A 14,758-nucleotide genomic window follows, 5' to 3' on the forward strand; every position below is an offset into this window, starting at 1 on the left:
TTCCCATAATACAAGAACTAGGGGACACCAAATGAAATTGATGGGTAGTAGGTTCAAAACTAATAAAAGGAAATTTTTCTTCACACAGCGCACAGTCAACCTGTGGAACTCCTTGCCAGAGAAGGCTGTGAAGGCCAGAACTCTATTAGGGTTTAAAAAAGAGCTCGATAAATTTTTGCAGGTTAGGTCCATAAATGGCTATTAGCCAGGGTTAAAGTATGGTGCCCTGGCCTTCAGTACAAGGGCAGGAGATGGATGGCAGGAGATAAATCACTTGATCATTGTCTTCTGTTCTCCTTCTCTGGGGCACCTGGCATTGGCCACTGTCGGCAGATGGGATACTGGGCTGGATGGACCTTTGGTCTGACCCAGTATGGCCATTCTTATGTTCTTATGCTCTTACTATAGGACAAGCCCAAGAGAGAAACCAACAGAACACCACTAGCCATCACCTACAGTCCTCAGCTAAAACCTCTACAGCACATCATCAGGGATTTACAACCCATCCTGGACAATGATCCCCCACTTTCACAGGCCTTGGGAGGCAGACCAGTCCTTGCCCACAGACAACCTGCCAACCTGAAGCAAATCCTAACCAGCAACTATACACTGCACCACAGTCACTCTAACTCAGGGACCCATCCATGCAACAAACCTCGTTGCCAGCTCTGCCCACATATCTACACCAGCAACACCATTACAGGACCTAACCAGATCAGCCACACCATCGTGGGTTCATGCAGCTGCACATCTACCAATATAATTTATGCCATCATGTGCCAGCAAAGCCCCTCTGCTATATACATCGGACAAACTGGACAGTCTCTACATAAAAGAATAAACGCACACAAATCAGACATCAGAAATGGCAATATACAAAAACCTGTAGGAGAGGACTTCAATCTCCCAGGCCACACAGTAGCAGACGTAAAAGTAGCTATCCTACAGCAAAGAAATTTCAGGACCAGACTCCAAAGAGAAATTTCTGAGCTACAATTCATCTGCAAATTCGACACCCTCAGCTCAGGCTTAAACAAAGACTGTGAATGGCTGGCTAAATACAAAAGCAGCTTCCCCTCCCTGGGTGTTCACACCTCCAGATCAGCTGCTGGTAGTAAGCCTCACCCTTGCTGACTGAGCTAACCTTGTTATCCCCACCCTTGCTCTGGCTTATTTATAACTGGCCCTGTAGATTTCCAAGACCAGCATCTGATGAGGTGAGTCTGTGCTCACGAAAGCTCATGCTCAAAACTTTTCTGTTAGTCTATAAGGTGCCACAGGACCCTTCGTTGCTGTTACAGATCCAGACTAACACGGCTACCCCGCCGATACTTGACACTATTCTTCCTGTTGTTTCCATTATTGACAAACAAAAAAATCCTCCTGTCACTCAAGCTTGCAATACCTGGGGATTGTTTGTCTTCTCTCTTTCCTTTTCCCTGCTCACAGAGTTCTGGTCTAATTGCCACTTCTTCCCTTTACAATATATCGCCAGAAATCACCCTTTCCTCCTTCTCTCCTGCTGAAACACTAGTCCATGCTCCAGTAATTTCCCACTGTGACTACTCTAACCTCTCTATTCTAATCTTCCCCTTCTCTGAATCTCAACTCTGGCTTATACTCGTTGCAAATACCCTTCAGGCATTTTCTTACTTTGAAGCATTCTACAATTCCATTCCTGCAGCTTCTCTGTCCTTACTACCTCTAATTTAATCTACCTTCACACCACATAATCTTCCTTCCACACTACCTTTTATCTTACAGCCAAAATATGTTCTCAGGTGTGCCCACAAAATTCTAGGGCAGCTCCACTACATCCACTCAGTAACTCCAGAATTACACTGTGAAATAAAAGCAAAACTATATCTTTTGTCCTTTTTTACAACCTCCCTGTCTGCATACATCGAGCCCAATTTTTCTTTCCAGTCACTTCTGAAAAACAACCTGTTCTGCAAACCTGCTGGTAATATCAGCATGAGATGCTTTATTCACTGCTCTGTGCCCTTTAGATCGTAAGTAGGGATTGTCGTTTTTATTGAATATATTCTACCTGTTGTAAGGGACCATGTACAGTTATGGCATTATATGAATAAATAATAATCATGGAGCTCTGGGGGTTATTCTGTTTTTAATATGCATGTATAATCAAAATTTGTGATTGTCTCTAAGCATAAAAGTGACACCTTTATATTTCATAACATGCTGCATATACTTTTTAACTCTGTAAGAGGTTTGAACCCTATAATTTACTGTACAAGATGTGCTATAATCAGAAGCCTAATTTTAATAAAGCTGTCTAATGCATGGTTTTGCTACCATTATTAAATGCATGATAGCAATATAAACATACAGTACAAACTCAGAGTTATAAAAACCAGAGTTACAAACTGCCTCGTCAACTACACACCTCATTTGGGACCCGAAGTACAGAATCAGGCAGCAAAGAACTGAAAAAAAGAAGCAAATGCAGTACAGTTCTGTGTTAACCATAAACTACTAAATAAAAAACTGAAAGCTGCATTTCTCTGCATAGTACAATTTTAAAGCTGTACCAAGTCAATATTTTTGTAAATATTTGAAAGAATTCTATAATATTTTGCTCAGTGTTTAGAACAACCTCCATTCCAGAAGTACATAAAGATGATAGAAAACATGGGTGATTCATGGGAGGAGGGAGCATGAAGGGTCATGTGCCCCCAAATGCTGCAGGGGGGGAAGAGCAAGGAGCCAGCATTTGGTAGTGCCATCCCATCCATTGGACAGTTCAGGAAAATGGCCCTAAGCTGAGAGGCCCCATGGTGCCCAGGCACCCAGGGGACTGGTTGGGGAGCCTAGTGCTGGCCATAGTGGTTGGGCCCACCCCCACACTTATCAGTGGTGAGAAGCAGAGCAACCCCACCTGCTCTGCTTCCCCAGTTCTCAGCTGCAATGCTCAGGAGCAGGGGTTTGGAGGAATTGGAGAAGTGCTCCAGCACTCATTGGTGCTAGGAAGCAGAGCCACAGCAGAGAGTCCCAGAGCAGTGGAGCTAGCTGGAGCCAGGTCACTCTACTTCCTGCTGATAGTGACTGCAGGGGGGTGACCCCTACTACTGGTTGCTTAGGGGAGGAGATTTATGGAAATGAAGGAAGGGTGGGACAAGAGCAGGGGCTGGGGCTTGAGGAACAGGGTAGAGTGGGGGCAAAGTCAGAAAAGACAGGGCCTGGGGCAAAGAGAGGGGCTTGTCCCAGACCCCACACACTTTTAGGCCCTTCCCCCAGACTAGGGGTGGCACAGAGAGGAGTCATGTGGGGGGGATGGCCAGTGCCCCCCTTGTGTCCCTCCCCAGCAGTTATCCTGACAGAAAACAATGATTGTTATGATGTATAATATGAACAGCAGTACTTTTTTATTTTAAGGAGACAGCTCTGACCCACTTTAAATGTTTAAAGGTCTTGCATGTATGATGCCATAATTACTGCATTGGTAATCATTCAACTTGCAGGAAGAGATATCAGTTAGGATTTGCATACCTGCTGTCAGCCAAGTGGAAGAATAAGGAGTTTACCTGAACAGACCAAGACAAGAAAGGCAGGCAACTGCATTTCATTCTTACTGATCAGCCCCATACATTTCCTTGCTGTACATTATGCAAATGTTTCAGAATTGAAGTATTCAGCAAAATAAACAAGAATTCCTGTTGAAATTTCCAGAAAAAACTACTAGTTTTGACAGCCTGAATGTCACAGTGTAAATTGCTGAACTAATGAGCTACAACCTTTGTGTGATCCTGAACTAACAGTGAAAATTACTACTATTTTACAATTATTATTTTAAATCACAACTGACTGGCAGCTTTCCTTATTGTTTAATTAAATTATTCTCAGAATGTAGAATTTAAGTATCTCAAAACCACTACAAAGGCTTACAACTTCACTTTCTCCAACTCCTTGTCAAATACAATCACTAAAAGTAAATGTGTTAAGCTGCTGGGACCCATGATTTTCAACAGAATATTGACTGTTCCTCAGGGAATGCTATGCAGAGAGTTAGCAAGAGAATCAGTGCCACTCCAGGGAAATATCTCAGGGGACCAACAGTGGGTGAACCATGGGTTTTTTGGAGGGTGGTAATGGAAGGTTGACAAGATTTCAGGTTGTTTGGGGGAACAAAAAAAAGATGGGTTTTGTTTGGTGCCCTAATGCTCAGCAGACACACGCTATGCCAGATGAGAAAAGAAAGTAAATTTCAGAGTCAAGCACCCGCAACTGGGACACCTTCAAGAAATATAAATAAAGGACCTGTTACATCAAAGCTGCGTCTACACGTGCACGCTACTTCGAAGTAGCGGCACTAACTTCGACGTTAGGCAGCGAGACGTCGAAGTCGGGACCGTGTAGACGATCCGCGTCCCGCAACGTCGAAATTGCTGGGTCCTCCATGGCGGCCATCAGCTGGGGGGTTGAGAGATGCTCTCTCTCCAGCCCCTGCGGGGCTCTATGGTCACCGTGGGCAGCAGCCCTTAGCCCAGGGCTTCTGGCTGCTTCTGCGGCAGCTGGGGATCTATGCTGCAGGCACAGGGTCTGCAACCAGTTGTCAGCTCTGTGGATCTTGTGTTGTTTAGTGCAACTGTGTCTGGGAGGGGCCCTTTAAGGGAGCGGCTTGCTGTTGAGTCCGCCCTGTGACCCTGTCTGCAGCTGTGCCTGGCATCCCTACTTCGATGTGTGCTACTTTGACGTGTAGACGTTCCCTCGCTGCGCCTATTTCGATGTTGGGCTGAGCAACGTCGAAGTTGAACATCGACGTTGCCGGCCCTGGAGGACGTGTAGACGTTATTCATCGAAATAGACTATTTCGATGTCGCAACATCGAAATAAGCTATTTCGATGTTGGCTGCACATGTAGACGTAGCCCAAGTGTCACAGGTCACCTCAGCTGCCACTGTAGTATGTGGAGAAAAAGAAGTAGTGAGAATATTACAAATCTAAGTCAATTTACCAAGAGGATCTCTCACCCAAACAAACAGCATCACCTCCATCTTATCCAAATTGAGCATCAGCCTGCCAATCTGTTCTTAGCCAACCCTGGTCTCTCATTTATCATCCAGGCTTGACAAAAATATAACTGAGTTACGTGTCATCTACATGCTGATGACACTGCATCTTAAATTATTATTATTTGTTAGTGCTGGCAGAGTGCTTGGCACTGAATCTCCCAAAAGGAGTTTAGAGTTTGGCTGAAATAAGGACACAGAGGTAATCGAGGAGATAAGTTTATGCAAATTAGTATGATGAATTTGCTTTCAAAAGCCACACATCATACTAATTCCACTAATTCAGTTGGATTGAATGGAAGGTTCTGTGGTCATTCCTGGCATGAACAAGGACATAAACCACTGAGTCTGGCACTGTCGACAAACTTGAGTGAGGAGAGGTATTCATTACGCAGTAAGCAGCAAGTGTTTATACATAAGCGGGTCGGAATTCCTTGGAACTTCACTAGGAAGTTAAAGAACTTTAACATTCATTTAAACTATTGTATTACTTAGTTTTGATGAAGCTTGTTTACAAGCATCTTAATGGGAGCATGTGACCGGGCATCCAAAGCAGAGGGTGGGATCATTTTATTTGCTGAACATGCAAAATGTTCTTAATGCAGGCACATATATTTCTGCACTCCAGTACTTGAGGGCAGCAGAAGAGGCAATTTTGCATTTATATTGCATGATCTTTTGTAACAGGTTTGGAATAAATTGTGCCTCAGTATTACCCATGGCTCCCAGATAACTGGCTCAAGATGACAGAGGAGGAAGAGGATAGAGCAGCCTAGGCTTAGTTTCACATCTTCCCTATACCTCCTCTAGCCAAGGTCTGCAACAAGAAGCAGTAGCAGACCTGCCACTAGGGAGGGGGTTAGAGGGCCCAAGAGAGCATTAGCCTTGGGCCAAGTGATGCAAAAGAGCCCAAGGCTCCCAGCAGCTACTACTGCTACCACAAAAGCAAGAGCATCTGGAAGCTTAGGACCTTTAAATTACTGGGGTAGTGCTGTGTGATGCGCTCCAGGCAGCTCTCAGGGCTGGCTGTGGGGTGGGAGTCCAGTGCAGCCCACTCCAGATAGCACTGAGGGGTGCTTATCCCGAGTCCCACTCCTTCTTCCTGAGGCCCCACCCCTTCCTGGAGCACAGTGGCACCCCCTCCACACACACATACACACACCTCGCACAGGTGCCTGATAAGTCTGTCATCCCCGCTCCGCCCCCCACCCCATGCACCAGAAGATACGACAAACAAACAAGTGCTTGTAAAACTTTATTTCCTAGATCCAGTCAGGATGCAGGCAGGACTACATCAAACTCTCCCATTACAGGAATCAGTCATAGTATTCTAGTTCCAGCAGTCATTGTTGGAAGAATGGCTGTTTTCACTGCAGAGCTGTAAACAAGAGGAGGCAGGCCTTGTGAACCATTCTGACCTTGTGTATTCACACAAGGCCCAGCCACCTAGGTGCAGCTTGTTCATTTTCTTTCCTGCACACATTATGGAAATGACAGGATAATAAGGTCCTATGAATGTAATCTTTGCTTCTCTGGCTTTCAAATGGATTTCTCTGGTTTTGGCTTTGCACTATACAAATATTAGCAAGGATCTGTGATCAAATTTTGAAACGCCAATGATTTTAAATCTTTTCCTATACAGTAAACCCTTGAGAAGTGTGATTTCAATTTGCGCTTAACTCACATTAATGAGCTGGGAGAAGCCAGGAGCCAAGTGGCTGCCCCTTTATGCTTCCCCCAGTGGGGGAAGCCAGAAGTTGGAGCCAGCAGCTGTGCCACTTCTCCCAGCCAGGGAAGTGGGCAGCTGGAATGGCAGTGGAGCATTGCTGCTCCCTGGCTTTCCCCAGCAGAGGCTCCAGCGGCCCACTCTCCCAGCCAGGGGAATTCTGGGGATCTCCCTACCCCCCCCATCCCCCCCCGCCATTTATGTAAAATTTGATTTACGCAGAGGTTGCCCAGGACACAACCTCCATGTAAATCGAGGGATTACTGTACATCAAATATTACTTTAAGATTTTAAAATGCTACTTCTCTAGCTGAAACATGCAATCTGGGTAAAACCAACATGGACATTTATCAATTACCAAATGAATGGCTCCTCCTGCAGTCCTTGGGAACACCTTTGCCCGGTGAAATCAAGAGTTCTGTTAGGGGAGACAGAAATACGTACCCTGAATGACCAGCGTGACTGTTAGAGATATTCCTGTTAGAGATATTCAGTGTGAACCATTAAAACGACCAAACCTTGGTCTCACTGAAGTCAGTATCAATATTTCCACTTCCTTTATAGGATTAAAAATCTAGCCCACAAATAACAAGAGACTTCCAAATCCACTTACACAGACGTGTTAGACTTTGCATCAGGCCTAAAGGGTTATCTTTTTTCCTCTCTTTCCCTATGGCTGTTGAGAACATAAGCTGGGATAGCTAAATTTTGAGAAGTCCTTGGATTTATGTTGTGAGTTTTAGGTTCGCTGGGTGCTAACAGATATATTTTAAAAATATGAAGAGATTAACAAGAAATGAATAATATAATGCATTACTGACCAATAAAAACTGTTATACTGTATAGTGTATACTTAGGCATATTAATGCCTGTACTTCAGAGCATTCAAGACACCACAGAGATAAATTTATCTTCAGAAGAGACATATACAATATTCAATATGTATTTGATACTCTTTCATTTTATACACTATAGATATGATTTCAGCATCAAAAGTCACAAGTATGTGTTCTTTCTGTTGATTATTAATAACTAATGGACATTTTTCACTCACTACAGGAGATAAAACTATCTGAAATTATGTATATTTTGTGACTAAATCCCTCTTAGATTGCTTGTTTTCCACAGAAAATAGCTTAGGATATACTTATCACTTCATCATAATATTGAAACTCCTGTCAAAGTGCTCTGTGTATAATACAGACCTTACTTGGTTGAGGTCACTAAACTTCACTTCCCCATTGGAGTTTTGGTTCCTTTCTTTTAAAACAAAATAGAGCAAGTGCTTTATGTGGCTGACAAAGTATACAGATGCATGCAGTGTAATATCCTTATTTATGTGAAAAAAAGAATACAATGTAAGTTTATAAAGGTTGTTAATATGCATTTAAACAGCTAAGAAAAAGCAGACTTTGCTGCATATGCATTCAGCAGTATGACAAGGATGTGCACTCATTAACTGACATGTGAACTGCTTGGGTGTGCAGGTACACCATTCCATTGTGTGTGTATAGAGTGGTGACCATACATAATTGAACTTTTTTATTGTATTTTTCTTTTATAAAAAAAATTCAGGAAAATATTTTTCTATCTCTAGGTTGACTCCTGATACAGGTGCCCAGTAAATGTCGGACTCAGTCAAAATAGAGAGGGCCCACAGAGCTGCTTCATGACTGCCCTTGGGCCTTGCCCACTCCTCAGACTCTGTCCCCACCACCACCACCACAACGCCCTACATCACAGCACAGACCTCAGAGTAACATTTGGTAGAAGGCAATGCTTCTCCTACCTAACATACATATAGAAGGGAAGCATCTACCTCGAGGAGTGAAAGACAGTGACTAGCTACTCTTCGCCATAAATGGAGTCACCTGACAGCCTTGGAGTAGAGTCTTTGGCTACCATTGGGGCTTCCTGGGGCCAAAGAACTCACCTTCCCCTTCAGTAGGGCAATTAGAGTAGGAAGGGGACATCAAAGGCCTTATGAAAAATGCTCTGTAATACCCATAAGTGGGGCTTCCAAGGCTCATACCAAATCGCCTAACCAATGAGCTCCCTCGCAAGAGAACCAGGTTTTGCACAGATCTAGTTCAGTAAGGAGCATAATTAATGGCTATAGGCTGTGAGTGAGAAAGCCTAAGGAACTAACTGAAGAAAGACTCTCTGCCTGCTGGAACATCCTCAGGAAAAAAAACAGCATTCAGAGCTTTTCACAGCTCACATCACTTTGCTCCTAAACAGCTCTTGGGCCACATCTACATGACATTCCTCTTGCGAGAGAGGAACACAAATGAGGGAATCCGATATTGCAAATGAAGCATTGTTTTGCAAATCTTGTGCTTCATTTGCATAATCTCACGCAATTGCATTGTCAGGAGAGATTTTGGCAAAACAGATTAGTACTATTACTATGGTTCTTTTTCATCTTGAGAGATGGAGGTTAGCAGTGGCAGACAGGACCTATGGGCAGTGTTTGAGTCTGCAGCTTTCCTTGTGGCTTATCCATCCAATATTGGATTTGCACGGTCGATTACAATAACCGCATGTCAGTCTATTTACGAATTCTGGAGTCTGAGAGTTTTCCCTTCTAAGACGAAGTTCTTTTGTGTTTTTTGCACGTGTTATTGAAGGATGATGTGCCCTGCCATAGCAATCGACACCAGGTATTCAGAGCTGATGATGTAGATTCTCAGGATTTTGGATCGACATTGAACTTTTTCATGGTGTTTTGCAGGTATCCTTGAATCTTAGCTTTGGCCTTCCTCTTGTTCTCAACCCACATGACAGTTCACCGAAGAGGATTTCTTTGGGAAGATATTTATCTCCCCTTCTTCTCACATGACCAAACCATCACAGTCTTCTGCTGTTGAGGATTGCTATGAGGCTTGGTATGCCAGATCCTGCCAGGACATCTGCATTTGAAACTTTATCTTGCCAGTTGATATTCATAATTCTGCAGAGGCAGTGAAGATGGAAGCCATTCAGTTTTATCTCCTGGTTCAAGTAGGTGGTCCATGCCTCAGAGCCATATAGCAGGATACTCAGTACACATGCCTGGTAGATTAGTATCTTTGTTTTCATTGTCAGCTTAGGACTGTTCTGTGCTCATTTTGTAAATCTACCAAAAATAGTAGCTGCCTTTCCGAATTTGATGTTCAGTTCTTTGTCCATGGGTAGGTTTGTGGTTACAGTAGATCCAAAGTAACAAATTGTTGAACCACATCTAATGGGCTGTATCCAGAATGACATTGGGTCACTGAGGAATACCTTGAGTGAATACAGCTGTTTTCTTCATGCTTATGTCAAGGGAAAATAACTTGCAGGCTCTGGACAGAGAACACATCAGCGACTGTAGCATGTCTTCATTATGAGTGACGAGAGCTGCATCATCTGCCAAGAGATGAGGACATTCTTGACCTTAGTTTTGGCCTTGAGTCTTGCCAGGTTGTAGAAAGGGCCATCTAATCTTGTGTGGAGAAATACATTGCTGCATGAGTTTTGAAATGCACAATTCAATAGAACTGAGAAGACTATGTGGAAGAGGGTGGGGGCAAGAACATATCCTTGTCTGACTATTCTGTTCATTGCCAACGGTTCCAATGTAGATCCATCATATTGTACTGTTGCTTTCATGTTTTCATGAAAGGATGCTATGAACGTGAGTACAATCAGTGGGCAGTCAATTTTGGTTAATACTATGTATAGCCCTGATCTACTAACTGTGTCAATGCCGCTGTTAAATCCACAAATACCACGAATAATAGCTTTCCTTGTTCTCTGCATTTTTCCTGTAGTTATTGAAGAGAGAAGAACATGTACATTGTTGACCTGCCAGCCCTGAAGCCACATTGTGTTCCTGGATAGACTCAATCTATGAGTTTTTGCAGGTGTTTGAGAATGACATGGGCAAAGGCTTTTCCTGTGATGCTCACTAAAGAGATGCTTCTGTACTTGTTGCTATCACCCTCGTCGCCTTTGCTTTTATAGAGGGTGATGATGTTTGCATCCTTCATGTCATGTCGGATATCTCCTACTCTCCAACATTTTAGGAGGAAATCTTAGAGGAAGGGGATGCGCACAGCTTTGTTTGCCTTCAGGACTTCAGCTGGGATTCTGTCGTTTCCTGGTGCTTTTCCACTGGAGATAGCATCAAGAGCTTGAGAAGTTTCCTCCTCCATAGGCTCTGCATCTAGCTCTGACATTTCTGGAAGAGTTGGGATGGGGCTGTCAAATTCAGGTAATATTGTATGCTCGTGGGAATAGAAACTTGAGTAGCGTTCTGCCCATCTGGACATCTGCAGCTTTTTTTCTGTGATCACCTGTCCATCTAAACACTTCAGTGGGGTGACTTTGGTAATGTTTGGTCCAATGCTTTCTTCAATCCCTCATACATAGTTTTCAGGTTGCTCAAATCAGAAGCCTTTTGAATATCAGAACATAGATCAACCCAGTACTTGTTCGCACACCACCTGGATTCTCTCTGAAGAACAGATCTTGTGTATCAAAGTTAATTTCTTGCGCTTTGAGATATTATTCAGATATGCCTTGTGCTTTTCTTCAAGAAGAGGCATAAGAATGACAACAGTTTCATCAATCCAGTTTTTATTAGAGAATTTACATGTTCCAAAGGCAGACTTGGTACATTCATATATTGCATCTCTCAGCATAGACCATGTTTCATCAACAGTTTGTTGGTCAGCTTTGTGTTCCATTTTGAGAGTAAGATCATCTGCAAAGAAAGAGCATTTCAGTGCATCTCTGGTATTGAGGGTATTGATTTTTGGCTTATTGCAGGCCTTTGTCATATACAGTTTCTTTGGGATGATTTTCACTCTTCTGATGATCAAGGAGTGTTCAGTGTCACAATCTGCGCTGTGATATGTGCATGTAATTTTGATGGCGTTGAGATGTTTCCTGCATACCAGTGCAAGGTTAAGCTGATGCCAGTGACCAGATCTGGGGTAGCCCCATGAAACCCTGTGACACTCTTTCAAGTTAAAGAAAGTATTAGTGATGCAGAGCTGATTCTGAGAGCTGAATTCAAGAAGCCTTTGATCATTTTCATTCATTTTCCCAATACCATGATGACTGAGGCAGATGGGCCAAGACTGATGGTCACGTTCAACTCTTGCATTGAAGTTGCCAAGGATGTACAGTTGTTTGCCACTTGGAAAGGAGCCAATAGCTTTCTGATTATTGTAGTAAAAGTGGTCCTTGTCTTCAGTGCACGACGCCAACATGGGTGCATAAGCACTCATGATATTGACGTATCCTTACTTGGTGCTGATCTTTGGGGATACATGTCCCAATTCAGCTGTGGGCGTATAGATAGATTTCAGCAGAGCATTCCGAACAACAAGTCCAACTCCATAGAGGCAGTGTTCCTTTCCAGAACCCTCAAGCCTTTCCAGAAGAAAGTGTAGTTGGTTTCTTTCACGGACCCAGCATCTTCCAGCATGGTTTCCTGGAGAGCAGAAACGTTGATGTTTAGTTTGTGTAGCTGTTGATCTGCTGCTGCTGTTTTGTGTATTAAGTCAGTGTTCATAAGGTCCTAATTTTTTTCAAGGATAAGGGTTCTGTTGGAAAAGGGGATTTTCACCAAGAGAACCCTGTCTACCCAGCTGTTTGTTTTTGTCAAAATATCTCCCGACAACGCAATTGCATGAGATCTGTAAATCAGCACTTCACTTGCAATGTCGGGTTCCCTTGTTTGCTTTCCTGTCTCACAAGATGAATGCCATGTAGACATGGCCTAAAACTGTTGAAGAACAGGTGATAAGTACAAACCGATGGTCTGTATTATTAACTTTTATACCTATATACCTATATCACAGAATTGGAAGACAGCTCGAGAGGTCATCGAGTCCAGTTCCCTGCACTCACAGGAGGACCTATCACCATCCTGGACAGTTTTTTTTTAATCTATTTGCCCCAATCCATAGATGGCCCCCTCAAGGACCGAACACACAACCCAGGTTTTAGCAGGCCAATGCTCAAACCACTAAAACACATGAAAATCATGATTAGAAGAATCAACACCATAAACTTCTACAGAAAATGTCATTGAAAAAATAAGTGAAATAGCTAATTATCAGACTGATGAAGAGGATACACAGTCCAGGAGTGTATAGTCACTGGGAGATAACTGTATGGGCTTGAGTTTCCAGAGATCACAGTCTATCTAGATTATAAATATAAAATTTAGAAATGTATTTCATTTTTAAAGCAAAACACCTTCTGTAAATTTTTCCTGGTATAAAACATAATATGGAAGGAAGTTCTGTTTCCAATACTTTTTAATCTATTTTCACAAGCCTTCTTTACATGATACAATCTAAACTGGAAATGCATGACACAGATTTATTGCTGATTACAACCGAGAATTTTCTCACCAACATCAAATAGCTCTCTAAATTTCAGTATGAGTAGAATATAGATAGAACATTTCTGTTGACACAAATTCACTAAAACTGTTTTAAAGGGTATTGTGGGAAAAACATCAATTGAAAAACTGAGAGCAACGACAGCTGATTAATGTATGCATTGTTTCAGAGCTGCATGCAATCTTCTTTGCAATAATTCTATTTCCCTACTTAAACCAACTTGCCAATTATCATTATGCATAACGATGAACCTGGGACAAAAAAAAAACATTTTGATGATAATGTTTACATCTCATCTAGTATGCACATAAATTTAATCTAATATTACAGAAAACCCAAAAGCTGCCCTTTTATTAGTAAAGTAGCAATGGCTATCTTGCTATCACATGAACAGCAGTAGATACAGAGTAATAAACACCACTCTCAGCACAAAGAATTCATCTCATGGCAAATTCTTGTTATTCATGTGCAGAAGTTGATTTTACAAGATTAGCTGTGATGGGAACCCACATAAAATATATAAATCCCGGACTGGTCTCCAAATATCTAGATTACTATTACAGTGATCATCTCTGATATAATTCATTCAGCGTATACGCATACACCAAGTATTTTTAATACTGTTGATTTCTGAAATGCATTTTAAAACATATGAGTGAAAAACAGAGCTGGTTTCATACTGCAAAAACAGTATTCATGGATGTTTATTTGAATGTCAAAAGCCTATTTTGTTCTGGTGTTGTTAAGACAGGGAATAGAGCCTATTTTGAAATAAGCCACAGTGAGTCGATGGCTCTGTTTTGAAATAGACTCTGTGTGCATAGATGCTGTTTTCCAAAATAGCTAAGAGCTATTTCTAAATGCATTTTGTGTGTAGTTGTGTTGTTTCAAAATAAGTTATTTTGAAACAGCTCTTCTGTAATAGCCTATTTTGAAATAAGGCTACTATTTAGACATACCCTAAGAAAAACTTCCTAACTGTCACGGTGGTTAAGCATAGGAATAAATTGCCTAGGAAAGTTGTGGAATGTCCATCTTCACAGATATTTTTAAGAACAGGTCACCTGCCAGTGATAATCCAAATGGTGCTGGATTCTGCCATGAGAGCAGGGGACTGGACTCAATGACCTGTAGAGGTCCCTTTCAGCTATATGATTCTGTGAATTTTCTCACTTTCAATTTGTGTATATTTACAGTCAACCCAGTATTTCAGTGCAGTTTACTCTTCATTACATACTGTTTTGAGAAATGATATCGAATGAAGAGGCAGTTTCTGAAGGAAGCCTTTACGCAAGTAGCTAGATTTGTGGTTCACTCTGCTGTGCATGAATTACTTCTAAGCACTTTCTTTTCTGAACTCTTATGGTGCATTTAAGGTCTGGGCAGCGTGCAGTCCCTTCTTACCATAGTCCCTACACTATAGCTTGTGGAAGAAATAGTGCTCTGGTTCCTCAGCAACAAAAATACAGACATATCTATTTGTGTTTATCGTGGATGTGGTAAACTATGTAGTTGTCCTGGTCCATGGACTAGACTTTGCTCCCTGCACATGGAAAGCTGGAAGAGGTATTTCCTCAAAGCATACAGAATTTTTCTGTGTGCCCTTGAAGACTAAAGGA

At 42.3% G+C, this 14,758-nt stretch overlaps 1 protein-coding gene across 2 annotated transcripts in view; it reads right to left on the minus strand.

Annotated features, from left to right (window-relative positions):
* The window catches only part of ZNF804B (zinc finger protein 804B), a 451,105-nt gene that overhangs the window by 410,657 nt on the left and 25,690 nt on the right, over positions 1-14,758 (minus strand). Inside the window, exons 2-3 of one of the 2 annotated variants that reach the window (XR_012644262.1) lie at positions 7,115-7,174; positions 6,277-6,408 (exon numbers count right to left, since the gene is read on the minus strand). The exons of the other annotated variant lie outside the window; for it this stretch is intronic. The gene's annotated coding sequence lies outside the window, so the exon portion shown is untranslated. Of the gene's footprint in view, positions 1-6,276; positions 6,409-7,114; positions 7,175-14,758 lie in introns of those variants that run through there. 2 annotated transcript variants of the gene reach the window in all.

The sequence above is a fragment of the Carettochelys insculpta genome, chromosome 2 (assembly GCF_033958435.1).
Source record: "Carettochelys insculpta isolate YL-2023 chromosome 2, ASM3395843v1, whole genome shotgun sequence".
In the NCBI taxonomy this organism is placed as follows: domain Eukaryota; kingdom Metazoa; phylum Chordata; order Testudines; family Carettochelyidae; genus Carettochelys; species Carettochelys insculpta.